The 7,500-nt window shown below is 53.8% G+C and overlaps 1 non-coding gene and 1 pseudogene across 1 annotated transcript; both read left to right on the plus strand.

The window, feature by feature from the left end:
• Positions 1-194: 194 nt before the first annotated feature.
• LOC139432553 (5.8S ribosomal RNA) lies at positions 195-349 on the plus strand. Its single transcript, XR_011642299.1, has one exon. It is a non-coding gene; the product is annotated as a 5.8S ribosomal RNA (ribosomal RNA).
• Positions 350-1,198: 849 nt separating this feature from the next.
• LOC139432549 (large subunit ribosomal RNA) overlaps positions 1,199-7,500 on the plus strand; it is an 8,192-nt pseudogene continuing 1,890 nt past the window's right edge.

Consider the following 7,500-nt stretch of genomic DNA (forward strand, 5'->3'; position numbering starts at 1 on the left):
GTCTTGGCCGCCGGTGTTTGCGTCGTAAAGCCGCCTGGCGGAGCGATAATATAACGCCTGTGTTAATAAATGCAATTACCAAGCGTAAATGTTAACTTGTACGGTGTAAAACTAGCCCAAATCCGCCGCTACCGCGCAACAGAGAGTGCGCACGAGCTGGCGTTGTTACTTTAAGTAACGTGATCAAAAAAGATTACCCTGAACGGTGGATCACTTGGCTCGTGGGTCGATGAAGAACGCAGCTAATTGCGCGTCAAATTGTGAACTGCAGGACACTTGAACATCGACACTTCGAACGCACATTGCGGTCTTCGGATACTGTTCCTGGACCACTCCTGGCTGAGGGTCGTTTCAATTTCCACGACTGCCGGGCGCGCTACGCGCCGAAAAACGGCGCGGTGCGTCGTGGCAAATATCTGATCGTTCGCGAACGAGTCCGGCCCGCTTCGACCGCCCCTCCATAGCAGAGGGCGGCGAGCTCGTCCGTTCGTTTAGCGTCGATTAAAATTAACGCCTTTATTGGTTCGCGGCGAGCGACGTGCACCAGTATATCCAGTAATATACGGTCTCGTCGTGTTACATACGCCAGTCCGAACTCGATTGTGATCGACGTGTCAGAGAGTTTGTTTTACCGCATAAAACGGGCGTCGTCGTATTATAACAGCCCCGCATGTACGCCGAACGGCAACGACTAATGGAAATTTTTTACGAACGGTCTGACCGCCCAACGCGAGCGAGTCGTCGTAGTAATTAATATTTTTCGCTTGTCGGATTAAAAATGACGTATCTATGTTCGGAGGCGGCGATGCGATGTACAGTCACGTTTAGCGTTAATAAAACAATACAACACGGCTTCGTCAGATCGCGTAGAGTATCGATATTCGCGCGTCAGCGTAGCGTGAAGTGGTAACAACCACGCATAGCGAGGTGATTGAGAGAGCGTTTTGCGCTCTCCTTCCGTACTCGTCGCCCATCGAAGCGACGGATCGCTATGTTATGTTTGTTATTTTAACTACCGCCGAAAGAGCGCGCGAATATATCGACGGGTGCGTGCCGTTTGTGTGACCGAGGCGATGATATATTTTTGTTAAAAAAATATACGTTGTAATATAAGAGAGCTAGAGAACTTGGCGGCGGCAACTTAATAATTTTATATTTTTAAGAAAAAGCTACGCCTCCGACTCGCTCTTGTGAAACGCGACCTCAGAGCAGGTGAGAGTACCCGCTGAATTTAAGCATATTATTAAGCGGAGGAAAAGAAACTAACAAGGATTCCCTTAGTAGCGGCGAGCGAACAGGGAAAAGCCCAGCACCGAATCCCGCGGCCGGAAACGGACGCCGGGAAATGTGGTGTTAGGGAGGATCCGCTATCCCGAGATCGCACGGCGAGCCCAAGTCCTTCTTGAACGGGGCCACTTACCCAGAGAGGGTGCCAGGCCCGTAGAGGCGGCCGTCGGTAGCGGGAGGATCTCTCCTCAGAGTCGGGTTGCTTGAGAGTGCAGCCCTAAGTGGGTGGTAAACTCCATCTAAGGCTAAATATGACCACGAGACCGATAGCGAACAAGTACCGTGAGGGAAAGTTGAAAAGAACTTTGAAGAGAGAGTTCAATAGTACGTGAAACCGTTCAGGGGTAAACCTGAGAAACCCGAAAGGTCGAAAGGGGAGATTCAACGCGACCGGTGTTCGCGAGCTTCGTGTTTTGTTGACGAGCTGTCCCCCTCACGGGTGTGTCAGCCCGCACGGCACGTCGAACGATCGGGCATTGGACGCGTGCACTTCTCCTCCTGTAGGACGTCGTGACCCGTTGGGCGTCGGTTTAAGGCCCGCGGTGGAGACCGAACGCCGTTATTATGAGCGTTCGGACCCGCGGTGTCCCGACCGGCTCGACCGACGGTATAACTAAGGCGTGGGGCCGCGACTTGTTCGCGTCCGGCTCGTCGCAAGCGCGAACGTCAATCGAGGCGTCCGGGCCTGGTACCGGATCTTCGAACGTTCGGCTGTTGGCGACGTTGTCCTCGGACAGACCCCAAAATTTAATACACGCCAGTCTACGGCGCTATAGCTTTGGGTACTTTCAGGACCCGTCTTGAAACACGGACCAAGGAGTCTAGCATGTGCGCGAGTCATTGGGACTCTGATAAACCTAAAGGCGCAATGAAAGTGAAGGTCCGCCTCGCGCGGACCGAGGGAGGATGGGTCCGTTCTCGAACGGGCCCCGCACTCCCGGGGCGTCTCGTTCTCATCGCGAGATGAGGCGCACCCAGAGCGTACACGCTGGGACCCGAAAGATGGTGAACTATGCCTGGTCAGGACGAAGTCAGGGGAAACCCTGATGGAGGTCCGTAGCGATTCTGACGTGCAAATCGATCGTCGGAACTGGGTATAGGGGCGAAAGACTAATCGAACCTTCTAGTAGCTGGTTCCCTCCGAAGTTTCCCTCAGGATAGCTGGCGCTCGCATTGCGAGTCTCATTCGGTAAAGCGAATGATTAGAGGCATTGGGGTCGAAACGGCCTCAACCTATTCTCAAACTTTAAATGGGTGAGATCTCCGGCTTGCTTAAAGCGTGAAGCCGCGAGATACATTCGGATCAACGAGTGCCAAGTGGGCCACTTTTGGTAAGCAGAACTGGCGCTGTGGGATGAACCAAACGCCGAGTTAAAGCGCCAAAATCGACGCTTATGGGATACCATGAAAGGCGTTGGTAACTTAAGACAGCAGGACGGTGGCCATGGAAGTCGGAATCCGCTAAGGAGTGTGTAACAACTCACCTGCCGAAGTTACTAGCCCTGAAAATGGATGGCGCTGAAGCGTCGTGCTTATACTCGGCCGTCAGCGGCATGTGAGACGGGCCGGTCGATTCGTTCGACGTCGTCATGAAGCCCTGACGAGTAGGAGGGTCGCGGCGGTGAGCGCAGAAGGACGGGGCGCGAGCCCGTCTGGAGCCGCCGTCGGTGCAGATCTTGGTGGTAGTAGCAAATACTCCAGCGAGGCCCTGGAGGACTGACGTGGAGAAGGGTTTCGTGTGAACAGCCGTTGCACACGAGTCAGTCGATCCTAAGCCCTAGGCGAAAGCCGATGTCGATGTTGGTGTACCTTTGTAACGTTTCTTTTTATGTATTTATTTGAATATAGCGAAGTTTCGATATCGCAGCAGCCGCCGCTCACGTTCTTTTGCCGTCGTTCGTATTGCCGTAGCCGCGCGCCAATCGATGATGACGGATGTTATTGTTTTCTCGTTTCGGTTTGTGCGCGTACAGACGGTCGTCGTTGTTACGACGGCGTTACCGCTGCCCCAACAATATAACGAGAACAGGCATCTTAATTTTTCTTTGGCGTGTTGCGCTCCTAAGAGAACGATACGACGACAATACACACGGTAAAGAAGAAACGTTGAGAACGAAGCGAGCGAGCGCGAAACAAATATCGTTTCAAATCGCTCTGAATAAATAATAATATAGTATAACTAAAAGGAGTCGCACACCCGACGGGCGAAAGGGAATCCGGTTCCTATTCCGGAACCCGGCAGCGGAACCGTAATTAAGTCGGGCCCTCGCAAGAGAGTTCGTCGGGGCAACCCAAAAGGACCTGGAGACGCCGTCGGGAGATCCGGGAAGAGTTTTCTTTTCTGCATAAGCGCTCGAGTTCCATGGAATCCTCTAGCAGGGAGATATGGTTTGGAGCGCGAAGAGCACCGCAGTTGCGGCGGTGTCCGGATCTTCCCCTCGGACCTTGAAAATCCAGGAGAGGGCCACGTGGAGGTGTCGCGCCGGTTCGTACCCATATCCGCAGCAGGTCTCCAAGGTGAAGAGCCTCTAGTCGATAGAATAATGTAGGTAAGGGAAGTCGGCAAATTGGATCCGTAACTTCGGGATAAGGATTGGCTCTGAGGATCGGGGCGCGTCGGGCTTGGTCGGGAAGCGGGTAAGGGCTGACGTGCCGGGCCTGGGCGAGGTGAAGTGCGCCGTGTCGTTTCGCGACGCGCGGCGTATCGGATCCGAGCTCGGTCCCGTGCCTTGGCCTCCTGCGGAACTTCCTTGCTGCGAGGCCCGGTTTCAGCGAGTTTCGGCTCGCCGCCGGTGCCCTCTTCGGCCGCCATTCAACGATCAGCTCAGAACTGGCACGGACTGGGGGAATCCGACTGTCTAATTAAAACAAAGCATTGCGATGGCCCCTGCGGGTGTTGACGCAATGTGATTTCTGCCCAGTGCTCTGAATGTCATAGTGAAGAAATTCAAGCAAGCGCGGGTAAACGGCGGGAGTAACTATGACTCTCTTTGGGGCCCTCCCCTAGTTCGGGGCCCTCCCCTAGTGCACATATACCGTTTTTTTTTGTATATCGCCTCCTGGCCGGTCGAGTGTGTACCTTCCGGCCAGTGTGCACTGATCAGCGACCACCTCCTCGTGGTGGGCCCTGGGGGATCGCATTAACCAATTTGGTTTTTGCGATCCGCGAAGAGTCGCTGATCGGAGGCTTTACTCGCCTTTTTGGCGAGTTTTTAGGCGGAGGGTGTATTTTTTGTTCTTTTCTTTTCACGACAGTGAGATTTTTTTTTTCCGCTGTCAGCCCTCCCGCGCGAGTGTTTTTGTTTTGGTTCAATATGCCGGTTTGTCCGTGCGGCAAGACTTTCGTTGCCGAGGCTGCACTTAAACAGCACATTAGGCGGGGCTATTGTCGACCGCGTGCCGCCGAGCCAGATGGTAAGTGCCCCATATGCGCTCGGGTCTTCAACACCTTTGCGGGGATGAGACAGCACATGCGGCTTGCTCACCCCGCGGATTATAATCGGGACCTTGAAGAGCAGGTCGAGACTCGGCCGAGGGCGCCGTCCGCGTGGTCTGATGACGAGGTCATCAGGATGGCCAAGGAGGAGGTAAAGTACACCGGCAGATTTATCAACCGCCACCTCGTCGAGCTATTCCCCCACCGTTCTCGCGACGCTATTCAATCTAAGCGCCTCACACGCGACTACAAGGACCTGCTCCAGAGTCTGAAGGCAGTTCCTGCGGTAGATTTGGAGCAGGAGATTCGCGATGAGGGTGTAACGAGTGAAGCGGACGAGCCCACGTCTATAGAGCTCGTGGAGGATGAGCCTCTGCTGGTTCCTTCTGCCGGCGTCCAATTACTTCCCGAGGACCTGGGTCTCTTACAGGACCCAGTACGTATGTTTTTAAAGACCTACTTCCAATCCTGGAAGGAATCTCGGGAATCGGATCGCCGGTTGATGGATCTGGTGGATGCGACCTCCGTTCAAAACTCCGCCGACGTTATCTGCGATGCGGTTGGGGTTTGGCTCGGCGAGGTGGCGCCTCTCGGGGCGGTTGGTAAAGCCCCAAAACATCGGGGGCACCGCGGCTCGGGTCGCAAGACTTACGGCCGCGGAGCGTCGAGGGCTTACTTGTTCAAGCAGGTGCAGGAAATGTACCGTAAGGACAGGAGGAAAATGGCTGCGCACATTATGGACGACGTGCCCTTCACCAGCACGTCCGAACATCTGTCCATCGAGGCAATCGAGAGACATTATGGTGGAATTTTTACTAGCTCATCTCCGGATGACGACGAACCTTTTCAGGTAGTTGGTAACGGAGATGCCTGCAACGGTTCTTATGAACCTATAACCGAGCAGGATGTATTAGATTGCCTCGCGGGTCTGCGTGCCACTTCCCCTGGTCCCGACAGATTTTCAGTGGCTAGGCTCAAAGCCATGCCAGTACAGCGCTTAGTAGTTCTATATAACATCCTCCTCTTATACGGTGTCGTCCCTGATCGATTTAAGGAGAACCGCACAGTTCTCTTGCCGAAAGGTGGCGACCCCAAAGATGCCAACAATTGGAGGCCGATCACCATAGCCTCGACGCTCCTCCGCCTGTTTAACCGCATTTTAGCAAGACGCCTGGCCAAATTGTGTATTCATACGCACCAGCGTGGCTTTAGGAACGTGGACGGTGTCTTCCTCAATTCCCTAACGCTTGAGGCGATCATTAAAGCCAAGCGTAACGCTAAAAGGGCATACAACATCCTGTCCCTGGATTTGAGGAAGGCTTTCGACACAGTCTCGTTCCATTCGATCTTTCGGGCTCTTAGGCGGTTTCAGGTGGATGAGCGTGTCATAAAACTGGTGAAGGCTCAGTATACTGGCGCATTCACCAGAGTCTTGGTTGGCGGGGCGTCCACCAAATCTATGCCGATTACTAGAGGGGTGAAACAGGGTGATCCCTTGTCCCCTGTCCTCTTCAATCTAGTTTTGGATGAGCTTTTATGCTCTCTGGAATGCAACCCCAGGACAGGCATAGATTTCGGCAGTTCCATCAAACCGACGGCTATCGGGTACGCCGACGATTTACTTATTATGGACGACACTGTGGAAGGGGTTAGAACATCTTTGCGGGAGGCGACAGCTTTCTTCAGTCGAAGGGGGCTGGCGTTGAACCCCGCGAAGTGCATCGCGCTATCTGTCGGGGTCGTACCGGGGAAAAAGGTTCTGTACACGCATACTAAGGCTCGCTTTTATGTCAGTGGCGCGGCTATTCCTCAATTATGTCCTGAATCCTTCTTTAAGTATCTGGGTGGAAGGTATAATCATATGGGGCGAACATCGGTCTCTATTGAACAGGTTAAGCTATCGGTCGCGCGCATCTGCAGGGCTCCTCTGAAACCCCACCAAAAGGTGGAGGTCATAAGATGTTTCCTCGTCCCTCGCCTGCTCTATCACCTCCAGACCCCTCGCGTTACACGGGGAGTTCTGGGTTCTGTCGATCGCATTCTTAGGATTGCCGTGCGACGCGTATTACATTTAAACAAGACCACCGCCGATGCCTTTATCCACGCTCCTATTAAGGAGGGTGGTCTTGGCATAATATCGCTGAAGGCGCATGTCCCCTGCATAATATCGAGCAGGGTGACTAATATAGTTTTGTCGGCCGATGCCCTAACAACTGCGGTTTTTACCTCTCCGCATATGGCTCGGCTTACTACAAAGTTATCATCGTGGTCTTCGTCGTTTGGTGGAAGTACGCGTCAAGTTCATATGGAGTGGAGCAATAGGCTCGAGAATGGCTACTCGGGCGGTGGTCTGAGGCAGGGCTCTCGTAGTGGCGTCGGTGGATCGTGGGTTCGGGACCCTCCCACCTTTTGGTCTGGCAGGGACTATGTCAGTGCTGTCCTCTTACGCGCCAACATGCTACCGACCAAGGGCATCCCCTCAAACCCTGTCGCCGAGCGGAAGTGCCGTGCGGGATGTTCTCGTTCCGAGACACTCTGTCACGTGCTTCAAAAGTGTCCGCTCACGCACACTTGCCGCATTCTGCGTCATGATCGAGTTGTGCGTCGTTTGAGGGAGTTGGCTGCGGTCAAGGGTTGGTTAGCTCAGGAGGAACCGTACATTCGTTGTACTGACGGCGCGAATAGAAAACCAGATCTGATTCTATTCAAAGGTGACAAAATAGTCGTATGCGATGCGACTGTCAGGTGGGAGGGCCCCGATCCCCTATCCATGGCAT

Source organism: Onthophagus taurus, unplaced genomic scaffold (genome assembly GCF_036711975.1).
Source record: "Onthophagus taurus isolate NC unplaced genomic scaffold, IU_Otau_3.0 ScKx7SY_26, whole genome shotgun sequence".
Taxonomy (NCBI): domain Eukaryota; kingdom Metazoa; phylum Arthropoda; class Insecta; order Coleoptera; family Scarabaeidae; genus Onthophagus; species Onthophagus taurus.